The 24,672-nt window shown below is 38.1% G+C and overlaps 1 pseudogene; it reads right to left on the minus strand.

Moving 5' to 3' along the window:
• Positions 1 to 571: 571 nt before the first annotated feature.
• Positions 572 to 24,672, minus strand: part of Acbd5-ps1 (acyl-CoA binding domain containing 5, pseudogene 1) — a 147,209-nt pseudogene continuing 123,108 nt past the window's right edge.

Here is a 24,672-nt window from a genome sequence, read left to right on the forward strand (position 1 = left end):
TAGCACAGGTGTGGGAAAGTACACAAGGATGATTATTTTTCAAATGTAGTCTTCCGAGTTGGGGATTTAGCTCAGCGGTAGAGCGCTTGCCTAGCGAGCGCAAGGCCCTGGGTTCGGTCCCCAGCTCCGAAAAAAAAAAAAGAAAAAAAAAAAAAAAAAAAAGAAAGTGAGCAGATCAAATGTAGTCTTCCAGGATCTAAATCGATCTTCCTTTTGTTCTAGTGGCTAGAAGGAACATAAGTTTCCATTAGGTAGGCATTCCTTAATTATGTGGTCATAGAGACCTGTAGACTGAAAGTACTTCTGATACCTTGTGATGTATACCCCAAAGGAAAACTGAGGCACTAAGAGGTTAAAAATTGAGACTGTCATTTAAAACTTGCAGAAAAAAGGATTTTGATACACTTGCTGCCTTAATAAAAATGGTATAAATAAGTTTTCATTTTCTTACAAACCACTTATGAAGCAGACAGTAAATATCCTCACTTAAAGAAAAACTGTTACAAAGGATTGTGTGTGATTAAATTAAAATCTGATTAACTGTCTGAAGAGTTGTCACACACTTTTCCACCTACATTAGACCACAAAGAATGTTGAGGCTGCCTCTGGACTCTCGGTCTGAGCCAGCCCCCACATTCTCCATCACCCCCACTTCCTACTTGCTGACCCTTGGTTCCTTTGCTCAAACGTGGCATTCTATGCCCTACTCTCCCTCTCCTGACACTGGAGAAGTCCTTGCTCTCTCCACCTGTTTTCTCACGGTGTGCTATTCCACTGCTATTTCTGCTATCTTCTCCTCTGTGTTTCCCTTCACCTTTTCCCTTGACTGCTACCATCTGCATTTTTCCAATGGTGCCATTTCCAGGAGATAGTTGAGCATCTTCACAAAAACCAGAACTTTCTAAGTGCTGAGTGGGAACACCTCCTACCTAATACTCTTCTTGTCCAAATTGCTCCACAGAATCACAGCATACTTCACTATCTGAGTCATTTGTCAGATGATGTATTCCTGAAGCATCTTCACTGGGATCTTCATTTGTAGCTTGGTGAACTCAGTATTTGCTGTCTTTTGCAAGCTCAGATCTCCAGGATTTTCCTCTTCACTGCTTCTGGCACTCCAGGAAGAATCATTAGGAATGTCACTGTATCCTGGGCAAAGCTATCTTTATAGCCATTGGTAACAATGATTTTAAAATTCTTTTTTTAATTTTTTTTTATTTTCTCATATACTTTATTGAAAGGGAGATTAATGGGTGAATTTTTTTTCGCCATGAACTGTTCTTATTTCCTACAAAATAGCAAGCTCCCATTTCATTAACTTTAGCATTTTTTTTTATTTACTAACTTGAGAATTTCTTATATACATTTCGAGTGTTATTCCCTTTCCCGGTTTCCGGGCAAACATCCCCCTAATCCCTCCTCCTCCCCTTCTTTATGGGTGCTCCCCACCCATCCTCCCCCCATTGCCGCCCTCCCCCCAACAATCTAGTTCACTGGGGGTTCAGTCTTAGCAGGACCCAGGGCTTCCCCTTCCACTGGTGCTCTTACTAGGATATTAATTGCTATCTATGAGGTCAGAGTCCAGGGTCAGTCCATGTATAGTCTTTAGGTAGTGGCTTAGTCCCCTGGAAGCTCTGGTTGCTTGGCATTGTTGTACATATGGGGTCTCGAGCCCCTTCAAGCTCTTCCAGTTCTTTCTCTGATTCCTTCAACGGGGATCCTATTCTCAGTTCAGTGGTTTGCTGCTGGCATTCGCCTCTGTATTTGCTGAATTCTGGCTGTGTCTCTCAGGAGCGATCTACATCCGGCTCCTGTCGACCTGCACTTCTTTGCTTCATCCATCTTGTCTAATTGGATGGCTGTATATGTATGGGCCACATGTGGGGCAGGCTCTGAATGGGTGTTCCTTCTGTGTCTGTTTTAATCTTTGCCTCTCTATTCCCTGCCAAGGGTATTCTTGTTCCCCTTTTAAAGAAGGAGTGAAGCACATTTTGATCATCCGTCTTGAGTTTCATTTGTTCTATGCATCTAGGGTAATTCAAGCATTTGGGCTAATAGCCACTTATCAATGAGTGTATGCCATATGTGTTTTTCTGTGATTGTGTTACCTCACTCAGGATGATATTTTCCAGTTCCAACCATCTGCCTACAAATTTCATAAAGTCATTGTTTTTGATAGCTGAGTAATACTCCATTGTGTAGATGTACCACATTTTCTGTATCCATTCCTCTGTTGAAGAGCATCTGGGTTCTTTCCAGTTTCTGGCTATTATAAATAAGGCTGCGATGAACATAGTGGAGCACGTGTCTTTTTTTATATGTTGGGGCATCTTTTTACAAAGCTTAAGTCTAAGTGGATCAAGGACCTCCACATCAAACCAGATACACTCAAACTAATAGAAGAAAAACTAGGGAAGCATCTGGAACACATGGGCACTGGAAAAAATTTCCTGAACAAAACACCAATGGCTTATGCTCTAAGATCAAGAATCGACAAATGGAATCTCATAAAATTACAAAGCTTCTGTAAGGCAAAGGACACTGTGGTTAGGACAAAACGGCAACCAACAGATTGGGAAAAGATCTTTACCAATCCTACAACAGATAGAGGCCTTATATCCAAAATATACAAAGAACTCAAGAAGTTGGACCGCAGGGAGACAAATAACCCTATTAAAATATGGGGTTCAGAGCTAAACAAAGAATTCACAGCTGAGGAATGCCAAATGGCTGAGAAACACCTAAAGAAATGTTCAACATCTTTAGTCATAAGGGAAATGCAAATCAAAACAACCCTGAGATTTCACCTCACACTAGTGAGAATGGCTAAGATCAAAAACTCAGGTGACAGCAAATGCTGGCAAGGATGTGGAGAAAGAGGAACACTCCTCCATTGTTGGTGGGATTGCAGACTGGTACAACCATTCTGGAAATCAGTCTGGAGGTTCCTCAGAAAATTGGACATTGAACTGCCTGAGGATCCAGCTATACCTCTCTTGGGCATATACCCACAAGACTTTAAAATTCTTATCTGTTTATTTCTTCATCAATTTCTTATTTTCTCATCATCACTGCCACTTCTTCTCATTTTAACTCTTCTTGGATCTCTTCTTCCTCAGACTTAGCCCCAATATCACTGCTCTCTGCTGTATCATTAACAGCTCTGGCTTTGAAGAGGTCAGAACATTACCAAGATAGATTCAGAGGTTTAGTCCATTATCAACAAGACAGGAACATGGCAGCATCCAGCCAGGCATGGTGCAGGCGGAGCTGAGAGTTTCATCTGAAGGCTGCTAGTGGAAGACTGCAGTGCCTCTCATTCTTACTCTTTAATTGACCTGTTAAAAATGCATGGCCAAGTGCCATCTAGCAATTTCCTCTGAGATAAAACATTCCACTTTTGGGGAAAGCTTACTAAGATACAGGATGTTCTCAAGCAGGTTCTCAACTTTTCTAATGTGGTGACCCTTTAATATAGTTCCTCATGTTATGGTGACCCCAACCCTAAAATTATATTATTTGCTACTTCATAACTGTAATTTTTCTACTGTTGTGAACTGTAATGTAAATATCAGATACCCTGCATATCTGATATATAGAATATCTGAAATGTGACCCCTGTGAAAGGATCAGGTCAAAACGCACTGGTTGAGAACCACTGTTCTAAAGGGGGCTAAAATATATCAACATGAGTAAAAGAAAAACTTATAACTGACTGAATTTATTAGATCTCTTTTTTCCCAAACTTATTCAAGCAGTAAGAACTGCTGAGGGACACTGCCAGTCCCTCATGATGGATCATGATGGTGAATGACTCCAAGCGCTACCTTCTCCCCATTATGTCCAGATTAATGTGTATACCAATGGCTGAGTAAATGGGATCAAATAGCAGGAAGATTTATTTGGTCTTGACAATCTGAATACTTGCCCTGAAAGAGTTAAATATATGAGATTGAATGTAGAGATAAAGTAAAACATGACTATTGACGTTTTCATACCTGACAAACTGTGAGTTGCCAGATGTGTTCTATGTCAAACAGAACATACAATGCTAACTCTTCATCTTCAGAATTGGTTTTACCTCAAGGATAAAGCAGTGGTAAAATAACTTGGCAAGCAAGACACTTGTCAGCCTTATTGTTAGCTCATATTGCCAAAACTGGGTAGATACTTCGTTCTTGGTTTTGTGAGAATATAGATTATTCTTACTGCACTCAATACCTGGCTTTAACATGTGTCTTGCAGCTCTGCCACACAGTGGCAGGGTTATTCCATCTCTCATATTTTTTTTGGCCTGGTACCTCCTTTGTCCCATTAGAATAGATTGTATTGACCATCTGATTCCAGAAGAGCCCAGCTTCATCAAAACTGCATACAAACTTTAGATGTTTTCCTTTCTCTTGACCAACTTCTTCAACTCTACCTGAAATGTGACAGTAAGTTTTAGTCATTGCCAAGCATGGCCTCTAAAGTATATTTTAAAACTTACAGCCCAAAGTTATTCTTGAAATTATGTAAGTAGTTTTTGCTTGTAATAAGTAGCTTTATGATTACTCAAGGCCACAATTGGACCATTACTTTAAGGGGACCCCTTGCTTATATATTCATAAATGTTAAGTTTGCTATCAATTGAAACATTTTTCCTATTCATGTTTTCAACAATCAATTTAGTATGTCTTTTATTATAACAAACTCTTTACTATATTTGATAGTTTAAACATTTGTAATGTTTACACGTTGTTACAGTATAGTAAATATGTATGTATGTGTATGTATGTATGTATGTATGTATGTATGTATGTATGTATGTATGTATGTATAGTAACAAATCTATCAAGACTTCCTTTTCCTTTCTTCTTAGTTGTTCCCCACTATAGGTTTTGATACAGAATTTCTCATTAGCTCTGAAGCTCATAGATTTGGCTATATTGGCAATCCAGCCAGGCCCAGGGACACTCCTGTCTTTGCTTACACCTCCTCCTAGTGCTGGAATTACAGATATGCAACATCACACATGGCTCCCACATGGACATGGACACATGCAAGTACTTTAGTGACCAAGTCATTTTTTCAACTCCATACCTTCTTCTTAACCTACCTACATGCCGGCATCATGTTATTGAACTATAGGTATATTATTAAAATGTAGACTGTGATCACATCAGTGTTATGTTAACAAACAGCTGACCTAATTACCAAACAACTACTAAATGACTAACAAGCTGTTAGCTTATCTAGTGCTTAAAGACTGTATAAAGGAATGATTCGTGTCTTGAGCAGGATGTAGTAGGCTCATAAAGAACAGCATGAAATTTTATGCTGTGCGAAGAACTATGACGTTATAAATTTAAAAGCCTTTATTTGGGAGAACTTTCTTGTTTTTTCTTATTTCCCCCAATCTTTATTAAATTGGGTATTTCTTATTTACGTTTCAAATGTTATTCCCTTTCCCGGTTTACAGGCCAACATACCCCTAACCCCTCCCCCTCCCCTTCTATACGGGTGTTCCCCTCCCTATCCATCCCCGATTACCGCCCTCCCCCCAAGAATCCCGTTCATTGGTGGTCCAGCCTTGGCAGGACCAAAGGCTTCCCCTTCCACTAGTGCTCTTACTAGGCTATTCATTGCTACCTATGCAGTTGGAGCCCAGGGTCAGTCCATGTATATTCTTTGGGTAGTGGCTTAGTCCCTGGAAGATCTGGTTGGTTGGCATTGTTGTTCCTATGGAGTCTCAAGCCCCTTCAAGCTCTTTCAGTCCTTACTCTGATTCCTTCAACGGGGGTCCCGTTCTCAGTTCAGTGGTTTGCTGCTGTCATTCGCCTATGTATTTGCTGTATTCTTGCTGTGTCTCTCAGGAGAGATCTACATCCGGTTCCTGTCAGCCTGCACTTCTTTGTTTCATCCATCTTACCTAGTTTGGTGGCTGTGTATGTATGGGCCACATGTGGGACAGGCTCTGAATGGGCGTTCATTCAGTCTCTGTTCTAAACTTTGCCTCCCTATCCCCTCCTAAGGGTATTCTTGTTCCCCTTTTAAAGGAGTGAAGCATCCGCATTTTGGTCATCCTTCTTGAATTTCATGTGTTCTGTGCATCTTGGGTAATTTAAGCATTTGGGCTAATAGCCACTTATCAATGAGTGCATACCATGTATGTTTTTCTGTGATTTGGGTTACCTCACTCAGGATGATATTTTCCAGTTCCAACCATCTGCCTACGAATTTCATAAACTCGTTGTTTTTGATAGCTGAGTATTATTCCATTGTGTAGTTGTACCACATTTCCTGTATCCATTCCTCTGTTGAAGGGCATCTGGGTTCTTTCCAGCTTCTGGCTATGATAAATAAGGCTGCTATGAACATAGTGGAGCATGTGTCTTTGTTATATGTTGGGGCATCTTTTGGGTATATGCTTGGGTCCTCAGGTAATTCAATGTCCAATTTTCTGAGGAACCTCCAGACTGATTTCCAGAATGGTTGTACCAGTCTGCAATCCCACCTACAATGGAGGAGTGTTCTTCTTTCTTTGGGAGAACTTTCTATTTAGTATTTTCAGACTGTGGCTGATCATAAGATGCTGACATTATAGGAATGGAGACCTTGGGTTCAGGAGAAACATATAAAGTGCTCTCCGCTTTAAGCCATTAATTAAAAAGGGTTCATTGGTAAAAACTATGGGATATTTTAATTGTGCCTTCTCATCATTTGCTTCAGCTTTAGAATAAGGATGTTCATGGACCTGATTCTGCCTGTATGATCATCTCATTAAATTGCCCAGTCTTGTGCAATACATTCCTTGCAAATATTGTCTTAAATTTAGTTTCTCTTTATTTTACAGATTTTTCACAACAAACACTGCTACTGACAAATTAAATATTTGCTTCTAAAAATGCCAATAAAACTACATATTTGTATATGAAAGCTCTAAATGATTATGCCAACTGTGTTTGAATTATAGTATATTGACTTCAGATATTTTCAAATCTCTAAGTATTTGATTTCATTGTATCAATTATCTGTGTAGGAAATTAAAAAACAGTGGCAGTTGACTGTAATTAAAAATCATCATTAAATCTGCAATAATTAAAACAGAAATAATGATATACACAAGTATATTGTCGAGCATCATCATTTTCAATACTTTTATTTCATGACTTCTGTCATAGCATCTTTCAGTGAGATGAAAAATCTTGGTGTATGCCTCATATAAAACCTTTTTGGAGGTAAGATGGATAGTGTCTGCCCTCAAGCTTAGGTAAGGGTCATTATTGAGCAAGAGCTAACAAAAAGGTAAAGAAGATTGTTCTACCTGAAAGCCTGAGTCAAGTGCTAGCAAGATGGATCAGTTATTAACAGAGCTGGCTGCTTGTCCAGAGGACCTAGGTTCAAGTCCCAGTCCTCACATGGTGGTTCACAATCATTTGTAACTCTAGTTCAGATGTCTCAGTAAATTGATATATTATTGATAATCCTTGAAAACCAATTATTGTGTCAAAGATCAGGGGCATGTATGAGTACTACCCTCTTCAACAAGTTGGAAGGGTTGGGTAGAAACTCAACTGTAGATTAGAAACACTGTCATTTTATAATGCAAGAATAGGAAAACTCACTGTACATTTAAAGGATTAATTTTAGGTTCTTATCCAGAAAAAGCATTAAAATTGATTTCTAAAATAAAAATTAAGACAATTTTCAGCATAATTATTAAGCTTTATATCTACCCAAAGGGAATATGATTGAATTACTCCTAAAATTGCATTTTAAAATTTCATTCTTGGCTCCTTATGCTCTAAGATATACTTCAAATTTCAGAGTTTCCCCCATAATCTTTTTATTGTACGGTGTTTTCTCTCTAATTCACTTACAAATTCTTATTTATCTTCCAAAGTCCTACTGTGTTACTTTCCTCTATTACATGAGAATAAATTGTGGCACTGTTATTCTGAGAAAATTAGGTTCATCCTCAATTATATCATTAATTGCAGGTTCTATTGCATTGAAATTTGTGGTGAAAGTGTTTTCATTAGGGAACATCTTAAGGACAAGGTGTCCAGTTCACCAGATATTAACAAATAGAGCTCAGTATCATGCATGACTTTATGGGAACTTAAAACCTTTAATCTCTGCACTTCTTGCAAATTAATTCATAAGTTATTTTCCTTTTTGTAAATATATGAACTATATACTTGTAAAATATAGCTTCTGTGAGTTCTTATGTGCATCAGTCCTACTATATTGGGAAGACGTTATTGTGCTGACATCATTCACCACCTCTGGCATTTATAATCTTTCTGTCTTCCTGTCAAATGGTTTGATAAGACATTCCATTCAGGTCTTAGTGATCCTTGCTAGGAAATGAAAAACCAGTTCTTTCTGGTGGAATGCCACTGGGTGTTATCAATCACACTCTAGGAGAAGGCCCTATGCCCAGAGACAGTTGGCCAATGCAAAACAGAAACAGACTCCATCAGGTTTGTTGTTGTTGTTTGTTCTCTCTCTCTCTCTCTCTCTCTCTCTCTCTCTCTCTCTCTCTCTCTGTGTGTGATTTTTGTTTTCATTTTAATATTTGTTTTATTGTTTTTTTATTTCTTGTTTTGCTTTTGTTTTGAGAAAGAGAGAGAGAACATGAAATTGAGAGGATAATGTTGGGTAGAAGAGGAACTAGGAGAAATTCAGAGAGGGGAAAGACCATGATCAAAATTAAATAAAATGTATATTTGATGCCTTTATTATTTATATAAAACATTGTGTATATTATGGTTCATCTCTAGTGGAAATACTGCCAAATCAATGAGTTATAGGTAAAAATCAGTTATCTTTGATATAAACAACCCTTGAAATAATATAACTAGAATTATTCAAATGGGTAAGGAGACACTGTCAGTGGCAGTTTGGGAAAGAAAGACCAAAGCTCAGACTGGAATAGTAACAAAATAAACTGCATGCCTCATGGTATAGGAAGTGACATATTTCAAGTATCGAATAGTGAGATCTATTTCAAAATAAGAAAATAACTTAAACCCCAATCTTCATCCTTTATGAAATCTAATCAAAATGTGTGAAAGGAACTGAACTTCTAAATCACATGGAAAAGATTTCAAGGTCATCATTTCCTCGATGGAATCCCAAAGTACAGCAAAGAAAAGCCAGTGTAAAGGTAAAGGCTCCTGTACAATAGTGGAAGAGTAAACAGAGTAAAGATACACCTCACAGAGTGAGAGAATGTGTCGGGATTTGATAGAGGGTTAATGCCTACATTATACATGCAAGTAAAAAGGAGAGCTAAAAAAGCCAAGTTATCAAATTAAAAAATGGTCAAATGGCTTCTAGAAGTTATAAATACTTTTGACAAAGTGGTAGGATATAGAAATAACACATAAACTCAGTATACTTTCTATGTACCAATGACAGTAAGTATGATGAAGAAATTAGGAATACAAGCCCATTCACAATAGTCTGGAGAGAAAAATATCTTAGAATAAACCAAATCAAAGAGACAAAATACCACTACGAACAAAAGTCTAAAACAATGAAGGAAGAAATTTAAGAACACACTAGAAGATGGAATGACCTAGTGTGATCATGGACTGCTAGGATTAATAATATAAAAATGGCTATTCTACTAACAGAAATTTATACATTCAATACAATGCCAGTGAAAATGATAATTCAGTTATTCACAGAAATATTTAATAATAGCAAAATTATTAATATGGAAGAACAAAAGACAGAAGACAGCCTAAACAACGTTGAACAATAAGAACATTGCTAAAGGTATTATTTTGCGATAGTAATAGAAATGGCATGGTACTGCCACAAAAGCAGATACACAGACCAATACAATAGAACAGGGACTCAAATACAATTCCTCTCAATTATAGCTAATTGATATTTTAACAAAGAAGGCAAAAAAACACACTGGAGAAAAGATAGCCTCTTTATCAAATGGTTTCAGAGAAACTGGATATCTAAACACAGAGGATTAAAATTTGATACATATTTGTAATCCTAAATAAAAATCAATTCCAGAATTTATCAAGTACCTCCATGTCATGTGTGAAGCTACTAGAGAATAAAGTAGGAAACATACTTTAAAAAATGGGCATCTAGTCTTCGTTTGTATTGTTGTTCTTAAGTCTTAACCCGGTATGGGCATTAGACTGACACTGGCTTCACAGAGGGAGTTTGGAAGTGATTTCCTTCCTTCCTTCTCTCCTTCCTTCTCTCCTTCCTTGCTTCCTTCCTTCCTTCCTTCCTTCCTTCCTTCCTTTGTTTCTTTTTTAAAAATTGTCTAGAAGTATTGGCTTAGTTATTTAAAAATCTAGGCTTTTTGGGGGGAGGGGTAGGGAGTAGAAGACTTTTATTACTGTTTCAGTCACCTTTTTGGTTATGTGACTGTTTAGATTGTTGATCTCCTTGGTGTAAACTAAGAGATTGGATGAATCTAGAAAATATGTTTAGGGTTTTCAAGTTTCTTTTTATAATTTCTTTTGTGTCTTGTGTAATGTTTTTATGTTCATCTCTGATTTTATTAACTTATGTCTCCTCTTTCTTTTGGTTAATTGGTATAAGGGCTTTTCAAAGAACCAGATCTTGAATTCACCAATTCTTTGTATTTCTTTATTCCTATTAAGTTCATTTCTGCTCTAAATTTTGTTATTTCTTTGTTTTCAATTTTTCCAAACTCTTGAGTTGCAACATTAAGTAATTTCTTTGTGCTATTTCTGACTATTGAATATAAACTAACATCTTCTTAATTGGACTTAAGGCCCGATGAACAGGAGGAAGTCCATGTCTGGTACTATCAACAAAGTAAACAACTACCCATGGCTGGTTTAATTCCTACATGAATTCTACATACTTGACCTTATAATAAGTGTATTTTTCATGCATCATCAAAGTATCTTTGTTTTGCAGAAAATTGAGACAATTACAGAAATCCACAACTGGTCAAACCACTGAGAGCAAGTGACCATTGGGGTACCCAGAACTAGTTGGTACCTTTACAGTACAACCTGCACACCCAAGGCTTATTGAAGAAAAATGGGCAGAATGCTACCTGGTGAGAGATAGAGTCTTCTAGACATGACAGGGAAGCTTATGATATCTTAACAACAAGGTTGCCTAAAGCATGACAATACCATTGGGAGTCCCAATGTGGACAGGGGAACTTTCACAAGGCCCCACCTCTAGAAAAAGAGCTACAGATAACTAATGGATACTGAGCAAGGGAGGATCTGTTTTATCTGGAGAAGATACCCCTGATAAGTTATTAAATTTGAAATAGTCAATCTTAAACATTCGTACGTGAAAGCAACACAAAATGGACTCAGTGGTTATATATAACATATATATGTTTTATAAATACATATATACATCCCTTTATTCATATTGTTATACACATTACATGCATACACAATAAAGAAGACATAAATATGAAAAGGAGTGGGGGAACGCAGGATGAATTGTGGGTTGAAAGTATTGTAAATATACTATTCATTATGAAATTATCAAAAAATAATTTAATGACAGAAGTGATTGCCACTGCTCTTGCTATGATATGACTTTACTCTTAAGACACCACACATTTCAGAACATAAAGAAATCAAATTGGAGATGAGTTGGGAGCTCTCCTCCTATTTGCTAGCCTTCATAGTGTCAGAAGGTGCTATAAATGTCTCTCAGGAAGAAAAGTCTTCTTACTGAGCTATAAATATCGTTAGCTAAAACAATGACTTTCCAGGTAAGAGATAATAGTGGCACAACATTTACAGACTTAGCTATTTATTTTCCAATTTGCTTTGAGCCCCACTCTACAGAGAGAACTCACACTTCATTCTTTAATCTTAGGCACAAGCCTACCATATTATCATATGCTTTTGTGTGTGTGTGGGGTAGGGACATTATTGTTTTGCTAAGTGTCTATAATATCAAAGTTCTTTCTTTGTACTCATGTTTATGTCATAAATTAATGAAGCAATCAACCTCTAATAGAAAAGCTTCTTATTGCCATAGGTGGCAGTTAATGCAGAAATCTACAACTGGCCAAAGTGATGAGGTTAAGTAATGGTGGAATGAATTCTCAGTCCTAAGTGGAGCAGCCATACCACTTCCTCCAGGGATCAGTGAAGAGGGAGTAGAAAGAATGTAGAAGGCAAAGGATAAGCAACAAAAGGATGACTTCTTTACAGTATATAGCCTTGGCACTCTTGGACCGACTGCAGCTCTGCTTATCTATATAAGATCTACACATGACTGGGTTCATCAACATTTAATTATGGATGAAGGAGGTGACACCAGACTCCACCTCTTCCTGAAAGACTCACAGTTAAAGGTAGTTGAGACAGGCAGTGTCATTTTCTTTAGTTGGTTAGCACAGATAAGTAGTCCTTGCTCACTGAGTAACTCCCCATTCACATCTGAGCAAGAAAGTCTAATTAAACTCAGTGGGTCACATGCAGGAAAAAAAAGATATAAATGTCTGAGAATATGCTGAGAGGAAAGTGTCCAATGGGGGAGCGGAGCATATAGGAAAGGGGAAGGAGGAGGGGAAACAATGAAGAATCATTATATGACTAAACAAATGTGCTAAACAATAAAAATTTAAAAACCCAAGCATATGATCGTAATAGAGACACAAATACAGATAGTTAACATATACATGAAAAAATGTGAATCAAAATGACAATGAATGCTATCTTCCTCCAATTAGAATAGCTATTAGAAAAACATGTAATTACTAGAAAAATGGTTATTAGAAAAAATGTGCTGGCAAGGATGTGAGGAAAACAGTATTCCTTTTGTTTATCTGGTTTGTTTTGTTCAGTGCTGGGAACTGAACCCATGACCTTGTCTATAGTAGAACAGTACTCTACCACTAAGCTACATCACCCGCCCCTAAATCTCTTCTATGTTGTGGATGAGCATATGGAATGTGGAGAAAACTTGGAATTATCTCAAACAAACATGAAGAGAGGCTCACTATGCTCATATTTGTGTATCTATCCAGAGGAAATAGGGTCTGTGAATAGAGGAGAAATGGTGACAGACTATGGCACTATTCACAGTGGGTAACCAGTTGATTCCAAGGTGTGGCTCATGGTTCTTAGGTATCTCAGAATAGTTACAGATGTGGCCCTACACATTTTTGGACAGTCTCAAAAGGTTGGACACCCCTGAAATCTACAACCCCAGTTTAGGTTCTTACTAACTGATAGAAGAAAGTGTGATATATGAGCTGGGGAAATAGCTTACTTGGTAAAGTGCTTGCTTCAGAAGCATAAGGACCTGAGTTCAATCCAAGAACTTTCCATAGAAGATAGTCATGGCACATCAAGTCACTGTAGGATTAGGTACATCCTCTCCACTGAGGCAGAGAAGGCAGTTCAGTAAGGGAAACAGGACCCACATGGGGAGGAGCTGTGATTGGAATGTAAAGTGAATAAATAATTAAATTAATAGAAAAAAGGAAGCTAGGTATAGTGGCCCACACTGTAATCTCAGTGCCTAGCAGATAGAGACGGTGGAAGGTCATTCATAGAACTTCTAGGCTAACCTATCGTGAGATTCAGGCCAAAAGAGACCCTGTTTTAAAAGGAGGTGGACAGAATACCTAAAGATGAGAGCTGAGGCTGCCCTCTGGCCTCCAAGAAACACACACACACACACACACACACACACACACACACACACACACACACACACACAAATGGTTATCTTCAAAATGAAACCCTGTCACTAGCAGTGAATAGATGTGGGTAGAGGATATTGTGCTAAACAAAGCAGTCAGATGCAGAAAGACAAGTACTATGTGTTCCTTCTCACATTTAGATCCTCAAAAAGACTGTGAATTTGAAAGGAGATAGTGATTACTTAAGATTATAAGGAATTTAGGAATGAGGAATGAGAGGTTGGGGAAGAGATGGATAGATCTGATCAGTGTATGTGACATACCTGTATGGAAACAACATACTGCATATCCTTAACATATACAACTAATACATGTGATCTGAGAAATTTAGCTCATATTTCATATTTGTGTGTTTAAGGGAATTTTCCTGTTTGTGATGTTAAAGCAAATAATACAGCAGGGTATCTATCCTACATGGCCCCACACTGAAAACATTTCAAGCTTGCACAACTTACCTAAGTATTTGAGTGGTAAATGGGTCAGCTGAGCAGTGTGCCACTGAATACACAACTGTGGTGTAAAGGACCTCCCCAGGCAGGTTCCTTTACACAATAGTACCAATGAGAAAGAGAAACTGTAAACAACTTCCTGTGTGCCAGAAATCTCATCAGACTTGGCTTCCATTCAACACAAACAAAAACTTCCTGAACATTCAACAAGAAGTTAAAGTACTTGCTAAGTTAGGCAATAGGATGTAGTAAGAGTGTACAGTTGTGTCCTTCAACTGACTGGAAATACCAAAAGAGTTAATTCAACACATGTGCAAAAGTGTGCTCAGCTCCATCCAAGACATACCAGATAGCTAAAATTTTTTTTTATTTTTGCAGATAGGAAATGCTTCAGGGGATAATAAACAGGAAAGAAAGTGAGTACACCTCCTAAAAATTACTTTATGAGATAAGGAGATAGAATGTTATATACATATCATACTTAATAAGCAAATTATTTAAGGAAAATATAAGCTAATGGAAATAGGTCCTTTTATAAGAAGGATGAAGAATTCTGTATTTGGTGAGGATTCTGCTGAAAAGGCCTTCTAGAAAAGATGTTATTTGATACCTAAGTAATGGCTAGGTCACATAGTTATTATAGCTACACTTTAAAATAAATTTTGTGGGCTACTCCCATTTCCTTTTCTTATAATATTAAAAACAATTTAAATCTTCATGTTCACTTCTCAGTTTATACACCTCACATGCGTTGAAGGTCACCTATGTAGTGGGCACTGTGCATTGCATTGTGCCGGTAAACACTATTAAACCAAGTGTTTTACCTGTCCTCACTTGCCTCTGGACTGTTTCCTACAATATTTAAGTGTTATAGTTACTGAGGAGCCCCAACTATCTATTCTTTTACCTAGGGCTACACTAAATAAACCTAACAGAAGCTTCTTATTCATTTATCATCTATCTGTCTATCTACCTATCTATCTATCTATCTATCTATCTATCTATCATCTGTCATCTTTTGTTTTTTATCAAGACAGTGTGTGTGTGTGTGTGTGTGTGTGTGTGTGTGTGTGTGTGTGTGTGTGTACTCCCACACATTTAGTCTTGGTTGTCCTCAAACTAGCTCTGCAGACCATGATGGCTTCAAACTCATGAACATCTGCTTGCCTCTACCTCCGAGTGCTAACATTAAAGGCATGTGTCACCACCACTTGTACATGTCTTTTTATTAATTAACTCTAGGATGTAGATACCCTCAGTCAGTCAGTGTTCAGTGTGCTTAATGTGCTTAATGTGTCTTGATTTCTATTTAAATTAGGGCTTCTTCCAGGAACCACAAGAAAGAAACTGTTCATATGGCAAGAAATATCATGATAAGCATGATATTTGTGTGTGTGTATGGCTTAGTACATTGAACATGCTACATTGAAACACTGTTTCTCCTCTGTATCATCTAAGTCAGCACCTGATATAACTTTGCAGTGTTTTCTAATTCCAGCTCAGAACCAAAAATTTAGCCACCAATTCTTCTACAGTCTATGGTCAAATCATAGCACTTCTTTCTTACTAAATCCAATAGTATATATTACTTCACTTGCATATGCATATTTCTTCATTATTAAATTTGGATAATTAATGCACATAATTTGGTGATAATGGTCCTGGCAGCCAACAACCACCAAGACATGGTCTTATGGCCATGACAGTTATTTATGTATTTGGTGATTTTGTCTATTTTCCTCTACAAAGCATAAGCCTGCTGAGGGCAGGGACATGCTCTTTCAGTTCATCAACTGTGCACCAGTGTATAATCTGATACCTGTTGGAAGCATATGCACCCCAGAAAGGTAGGGAATAAAAGATTTCTGTCTGTCTGTCTGTCTGTCTGTCTGTCTGTCTGTCTGTCTGACTGACTGTCTATCTGTTTAAGTTAGCTTCACTGACAATGTTCAGCAGTTCTGGCTACTATAACTAAGCAAAGTTGCCAACAGAATGGTGGAAAAAATTAGTGAAACAAGTATTAATACTGTGATTCAGGAAAATACAATGATCTCAGGGTTATTATTGCTGTGGTGAAAAACCATAACCAAAATCACTTAGGGAGGAAAGGGTTTATTTGACTTCTATATTTCTGTTCATCACTGAAAGAAGTCAGAATAGGCTACCTGCTGTGTGTCATAGACTGGCATAAGATATTCACAGATGACCATGCTGCTTTCTGGAACTCTGATGTCCAAGGACTGTGCAGATCTGGCACTATACCTCACCAGCTGCAACAATCACAAGAGTGGGTACTACACCATGCCTGGGTTACACAGTAGAGCTCTGGCTAATGGCTAACACAATAGTGGCAAGAGCTCAGGTGAGCTGGACCTAGGTCATAAACACAGGAGAGCTGGCTCCATCATTTCTCTGCTATGAGGTGGTATGGATGAGAGAATTATGCCCTCTTTTCCCTCACTCTGTGCCTCTTGGGACAGGCAGGAGAGCTATCCCTGGGGTCATGTGAGTGGAAGAGCTGGCCCTGTCCTTTGTAGGCTCCAGCATTGGGTGATCTAGCTAGGACAGTGCTGCAGAGCTGGCTCTGGTGTGGGTGCAGGAGATCTGGCTGGCTGACTAACATAGCTCCACTAGAAACTAGATCCAGGGCTTTGAATCGGCACAACCCAACATCTACACCATCCATGAATTGTGGGAGAATATGAGGGGACCAGTCCTGCATATCCAAACCTGTAAGATCTCCATGACACAGTACAAAAACAGCATATCAGAAGGAAAGTCTCTATGAGGATCCATTATTGATAGTGTAGAAGACAGAGACCTAGAACCAAAGCAATGACTCATTGCAATGAACATTTTGCAAGTAAATATGCATGTAGAAAAGGGTATACTGTGTGACACATTGTGACATGGTGTACTTTTACGATGAGATTTTATTTTATTTTTTCTTTTTAGGGGAAGGTTGCAGGGGTGGAGGGCAGATGTGAAGAGAAGGGTGAGGAGATGAGTGTAATCGTGTTGCATGGTATGAAATTCACAAAGAATCAATAAAGAGTTAAAAGTTAAAGAAAGAAACTAAGAAAGGAAGGAAGGAAGGGAGAGAGAGAGAGAGAGAGAGAGAGAGAGAGAGAGAGAACTCATAATAAGAAATCAAATGTAACGAGTACCTGGAGGCAGGAGCTGATGCAGAGGATGGGAGGGTGATGCTTACTGGCTTGCTCTCTGTAACTTGCTCTGCCTGCAAGGGTGTCTCTACCCACAATCAACTGGTTCTTCTCCCATCAGTCACTAATCTAAGAAAATGCCCTACAGGCTTACCTACAACCCAATCTTACAGAAGAATTTTCTCAATGTGATTTCTTCCTGTCAGATGACTACAGCTTTTGCTAAGTTGACACAAAACTAATCATCACATTAAGTAAACCAAGGTGAACAGTGAAATATTTCCACTGTAGTCAGGAAGTGGGTCTTAAGGAAGGAAGAGAAGACAAATTCTTTTGGAGTTTGTAAATTGGTTTTCTTGGGATAGCACTGTTTTATGCTTTTTCTCCTCAGATATCTTACTTCCAAGCATTGTTCAATGTTGCTACAGGGTACACAGGTTGAGAGACAGCAACTGTGAGAGTGCCTCCTCTCTGCACTATAGTCCATTGTGAGGGTCACATCATCATCTGTTGTTTCTCCAGAGGAAAGGATATAGAAAGTATTTATTAGCAAAAGGTCTGTTGACTAAAGGTGGAAGTCTGGTAAAGCCTCTGTGTCCAATGGTCAATAGAAGAGAATAATAAAAACTTACTTTATGTATTATCTTTGACACAGAGTATGAGGGCCTCAAATACCATAGGTATTAAAACTGCCCTTAGGTCTGGCCACATCACCAACTTGGAAACAAAGGTCATCAACTGAAAATTTTTTCTCTCCCATATGCTCATAAGGAATTTAACTCTCTCAAGCATCACCATTTATAACCCCAACAATTATGACCATGTGTGGCAGAGGTACGACTGCTGATTTCCAATATAGCAAGAATAGAAACATTTGTTTCACAGCAGGATAAAACCGACTTTATTGAAAACAGTCTTTCAGATTTTCTGTTTGTTCTGACTAGGATGGAGAAGACTAAAGTAATCAACCCCCCCCCACAGACACTCACACACAATAAAATATTTGGAACACTTAGCAGTTGTTCTCAACCCATTTCTTTTCTGTATATGTCTGAGGAACATGCATTTGTTCTTTCTTAGTAGTAAAAGAACCCCTGATGTAATCATTTCTAATGTATTGTTTTTAAAAGTTTCCATTTTGTTTACTGCTTAAAGTTATTCCTTTCCTATCTTGGATCCCTGGTTCTTTCTCTTAACCCAGCAAATTTAGTATTTCAAACATAAGATAAGCTTAAGTAATTGCTTTTTAAAAAGAGGAATGAAAGGCATTAGCTTTCTTCATGAATCATCAAATTATTATTTGTTTTATTCAACAAAAATTCCTATAATCATGTTAGGGACTTCTAGGGTCACTAAAAAAATTATAACCAGCAGCCCACAACTGGCTTTACACCCATGTATCCATGTATCCTTCCCCCCCCCCTTTTTTTTTTGCTGCTCCCTCTTCATGTACAAAGCCCAGACTCATGACAATATCCAATCCATGCTCACTGAGTCCCCTCACCTCCATATTTCTAGGCAGGGAGTCTAGTCTTCTGCCATCAATTCCACACACTACAGCCAACTCCACCCATTGCTACCCAAAACACTTGTTCCATTTACTAGGAAGAAACACTAGATTATATCAATCCATTCCACTCCATTCATCCACCAGATCTGAGGAGTTCTCCTTTCCAAGGAGGAACACTAGACCCACACCAACAATTCCACCCACTCCTTCAACCTTCCTGAGAACCATATGTACCATATCTTTCTTGCAATCTCCCTTCTATTCTTCCTCTTTAGATAGGTACTATAAACTTACCCAGCCCTCTCCACAAGCACCCACTGTTTAAAGAAAAATCTTGCTCACTGTCCCTAGAATCCTGACAATTGGCCCGTGAGAATCTTCAAATTCTATTTAATGTCTGCTCCTGGGTTTCAAATTCATTTAGCCCAAGCTAAGCGTAGACTATTTCACTGCTGAACTGCCCAAAGATTGAACCCTAAGCATCCTTTTCTTCGTTTACTATGTAGGTAGCAGAAACAGAACTTCTAGACCCCCCAACACACACAGACCCACACACAGACCCACACACAGACCCACACACAGACCCACACACAGACCCACACACAGACCCACACACAGATGCACACACAGAGAGATACACACACACACACACATGCACACATACAGATCCACACACAGACCCACACACAGATACACACACACACACATCTACCTACCAAGAAATATTACCAACAACCTAAGTCTATATTCCATTGCAAATAGGTAAACAATAAGTCTCTTCCCAAAATTAATACTGCTATAATAATGTTCCTGGAGAAATGTAACTTAGATTATATACAAAACAATGATTTCAGACTAGCAATAAGAAACATGATCAAGAAATTCAAAGATGGTATGAATACAGAAGACAATAAAGAATGCTAAAATACAAACAATTGAATGTAACAATTCAAGATATAAAATTAGAATTCAATACATTCTTAGAATTTTGGGAAAAAGTCAAAACTAGTAAAACTTGAAATTGAAAGTTCAGGAATTCAAACAAATTCAGAGGAAATTGTCACCAATATATTGGATGAAGTGAAAGACATAATATCAAATCCTAAAGAAAAGGTAGAGGGAATAAATAACATGGTCAAAGAAAATTCCAAATCCAAAAAAAATTTGCAAGAACAGAATGTGTAGGAACTCTAGGACACTCTAGAAAGTCCAAATGTATAACTAATAAGAAGAGACACAAATTAAAGGCATGGAAAAAAATCTCAACAAAATCATAGAAGAAAACTTAAAATATACTTATCAAATTGCAAAAACATGTAAACCACCAAATAGACAGGATTATGAAAGAAGTTCTCCACATCATCTTACACTTAAAATACTAAATGTACAGAACACAAAAAGATATTAAAATCTGCAAGAGAGAATGTCAACTCAAATACGACAGGCCTATCCGAATAATAGAATAAAGAAGACTTTTAAAGAAATAATTGAATCAGTCCTCTACAAGTTACGAAATTCCACAGATATCAACCCAAACTACTACCCCAAATAAAATTATCAGTCATAATTGAAGGAGGAATAAAAACCATTCATCCATGATTGAAACAATTGTAAGGAATTTATGACCGCCAGTTCCAAAGAGGATACTAGAAAAAAATACGTGGATCTGTAGAGAAAAATTGAACATATCCACAATGGTACAAGGAACAAATAATCCCAGACTATTGAATACAGAGAGGTCTAACAAACTATGATCAAAGCAACAAAATGACAGCAACTAGTAATGTTAAACAAAAATAACAATTAATGGTCTCAAATTCCCAATAAAGAGACAGAGACTAACAGATTGAATAAAAAAAAATGAGATCCATTTTTTTTAGCTGCCACCAAGAAACTTAGCTCATGACCAACAAGAGATGGTACTTAACTTAAAAGGTTATTTTACTTTATAAGTATCATGTAAATATGACTGACAGAGTTTTGTCCTTGGGAGCCTTAGCTCAGTTTGATCACACTATGGTTGAGGGGAAATGCTGTATTTGAAAAAAATAACAGCGTTTCTAAGAGCCACCTTTAAGGATGATATGTTGGCATCCTTGATTGACACCAGTAATTGAAAATAAAAATTTCACTATGATTATCACAAAAAGAATGGAAAACGTATTCTAATTAACTAGAATTACGAAACTTGCAGGCATTGCTATTTTAATATCTGACAAAATAGACTTCAAATCAAAACTAATCAGAGGCAATAAGGGAGAACACTTTATATTCATTAAAGAAAAAATCCAAGAAAAGTATATTATCATTCTAAACATATATACACAGAATGCAGAAACATCCTTTCACAAAACCAAACCAAAACAAAGTCAATTAGATTGAAAATCACAGATTGAGATAAACACAATGATAGTGGGTGATTCTCTTTCACCAAGAGAGAGGGAATCTGGAAAAAAATAGACCAAAACTCTGCTGTTAAATGACATCATAAATCAAATGGACATAAAGATGTCTAAAGAACATTCGACAAAGGCAGTCAATAATATTTGATTTTCTCAGCAGCCCAAAGAAATTTTCTACAAAATAGAATGCTTCTAAGGCAGAAAGTTCCAGTAAATATAGGAATATTTAATAATATCCTGCATTTTATCTGATCATTATGAAATAAAGCTGGATTTCAGCAAAATGACAGAAAGGTCACAAATTCGTAGATGCTAACTTCTATTCTACAGAATCAAAATGGGATGAAGGAAGAGATTAGGAAAATAAAAATATTCCTGAAATTAAATGGAAATAAAACACATTAAAATCTAGGACACACACTGAATGCAGGTATGAAAAGAATGTGTATGACACTAATGTTTACATCAAAATACTTGAGAGACTACAAATTGATAATTTAATAATGTATCTGAAGGCCTTATAAAGATAAGAATCACTCCAAAGAAGTAGACAGAAAAAGAAAATAAAGGATCTGTGTTTAAATTAATGGACACAAAAAGCAAAATAAAGAATCATCAAAACAGAGCTGAACAGGATTGATGACATTCTCTACATTAACCACTAGAAGAAGATAATCTGAATTAATAAAACTCAGACAGAAATGGAGAAATTAACCAGATACTGAAAAAATTCAGAGAATCATAAGAATATACTTTAAAATTCATATCTCTTCCAGCTAGAAAAATAAAAAATTGGATGAATTTGTAGATAGACTTTCAATGAAGAATTGACCTTAGTTCTACTCAAACTATTATGCAAAAACAGAGAAGAAAGAAGCATTTCAAATTCCTTTTTTTTAAAAAAAAGTATTATCCTGAGACCAAAACCAGAAAAAGGAACACACACACACACACACACACACACACACATACACACACACACACACCAATCTCCTTGATAAACACAGATGAAAAAGTTTTCAATAAAATTCTTGGCAACCAAATTCAAGAATACATAAAACTCATTATCTATCATGATCACATTGACTTTATTAGAGCATACAGGAATGATTCATTGTACATAAACCAGTCAACCTAATCCACTGCATAAATAGATGAAAAGGCAGAAGTCACATGATCACTTTATTAAGTATTACTCTTTCAGAGGACCCAAGTTCAATCCCCAGCAAGTGTAACAGGCATCTCACAACTTCCTGTAAGGACTCCAGGGAGATCTAACTTCTCTAGCCTTTGCTTGCACCTGCAGTTACATGTACAACATACCCTCTCACACACATAAACATGCACATGCACACATGCATGCACACACACATTTTTTTTTATAAAGCTAAAAATAATGACAAATTCTGGCATGGAAATGGGAAGATGAGATACATTCACTGACTGTGTGAGTGCAAACTGGTGTCACTACTACAGAAATCAGTGTGAAAATTTCCTAGAAAACTGGGGAAACATCTACCACATGACTCAGCTATACCATCCTTGGGCGTATATCCACAGGACTTCTCAATATCTGACTATAGCTACATTTGTTCATCAGTGCTCATTGATGCTCTATTTACAATTGCCAGGCAATGGAAACAGCTTAGATTTCTATCAACTGATGAGTGGATAATGAAAATATGGTATTTTTAACCAATGGAATATTATTCAGCTGTTAAAAAAATGAAATTATGAAAGTTTCAGTTAAATGAATGGAGCTGAAAGCACCGATTTCAAGTAAGGTAATACAGATCCAGAATGCAAAATATCATATGGTCTCTCATTTGTGGGTGTTAGTTCTGAATATCAGATGCAAGTGTTTCATTTGGATTATACACAGAGGCCAGGAAATTGCAAAGGGGCCATGAGAAAAGCCTTTTATGTGAAGGGAGGGAAAACTAACTTTTATAAAGTGTTGAAAGTGAATAGTAGGATGGGAAGGGTTAAACAGGGGTGGGGAAGTGGAGAGGAGGGTTGAAGAGGAACTGTAGGAGTCACATGGAAATGAACAAATGCAGAAACTTATTTAAGGTGGATTATATTATAATGGGGCATCACCTGGAAACTTTATCCTTACAAGTTTGCTTTCATAGAACTGGAAGGTGCTATGCATGATACAAGAGGAGAAAAGTAAAGATCAGCATCATCTAGCTGTGACTTTGTCAAGCCACAGTAATGACTTGCCTGAGGATATATGTTCACTGGTACAATAGCAACACAAACATCATAGGAATAACCAACCACAGTTTAGAATTAAGTCCTGCTCCTTACAATGAAACTCACACCTGAAACTATATCAGTTAAGAATGTCTGGTTCATCAGAGAAATTTCTACTTATTACAGATGGTGATTAACTCAGAGATTCACAGCTTTCCAAGGTATGGAGAATTAGAGTCTGTAGGCTCTTCGGTTAAAATGAACACATATACCACATTATGTCCTCCAAGGGCTCAGGGATCATCAAGAAAGAGGTAGAGGGTGACTATGAGGATACAGTGTGGTATGGGCACAGATGGAACTTTGACCAGTTTGCTCAGCATGTATAAAACCTGTACAGCTCTGCACCCAAATCCCGTGGGAGGGAGAGCTAAACCTACAGAGAGGCAGACATGCCTGGGAAACCAGAAGAGACTGCACTCTGCACACATCCAGACATCAGAGGAAAACACCAAACACCATCTGGAACCCTGGTGCACGGAGGCTCCCGGAAAGAGCGGCGCAGATCTTCCTGGTTGCTGCCGCTGCGGAGAGGACTTAGGCAGTACCCCACGAGCAAACTTGAGCCTCAGAACCACAGGTAAGACCAACTTTCTGCTGCAAGAAACCTGCCTGGTGAACTCAGGACACACAGAGGCAAAATTCCTCTAGGACCAGGCACTTCCTGTGTTTAACGGAAGTCCCACACCCGCGGATCCCGGCCCGCAGCAGTTCTCTGCTCCCAAACCCCGTGTGAGAGACACCTCACCGCCTGGTCAGGTGGGCACTCCTGAGGCTGCAGAGCGGAAGAGACCACCAACACTACCCACCCCTGCCCACATCCCTGGCCCAAGAGGAAACTGTATAAGGCCTCTGGGCTCCCGTAGGGGAGGGCCCAGGAGCGGCAGAACCCCTGCGGCTGAGACACAGCCGGAACCTAAAGGAAACAGACCGGATAAACAGTTCTCTGCACCCAAATCCCGTGGGAGGGAGAGCTAAACCTTCAGAGAGGCAGAGAAGCCTCTGGAACCCTGGTGCACTGAAGCTCCCAGAAGGGGCGGCACGGGTCTTCCTGGTTGCTGCCGCCGCAAAGAGCCCGTGGGCAGCACCCCGCTAGCGAACTTGAGCCTTGGGACCACAGGTAAGACCAACTTGTATGCTGCAAGTGACCTGCCTGGTGAACTCAAGACACAGGCCCACAGGAACAGCTGAAGACCTGTAG

The sequence above is a fragment of the Rattus norvegicus genome, chromosome 4 (assembly GCF_036323735.1).
Source record: "Rattus norvegicus strain BN/NHsdMcwi chromosome 4, GRCr8, whole genome shotgun sequence".
NCBI lineage: Eukaryota > Metazoa > Chordata > Mammalia > Rodentia > Muridae > Rattus > Rattus norvegicus.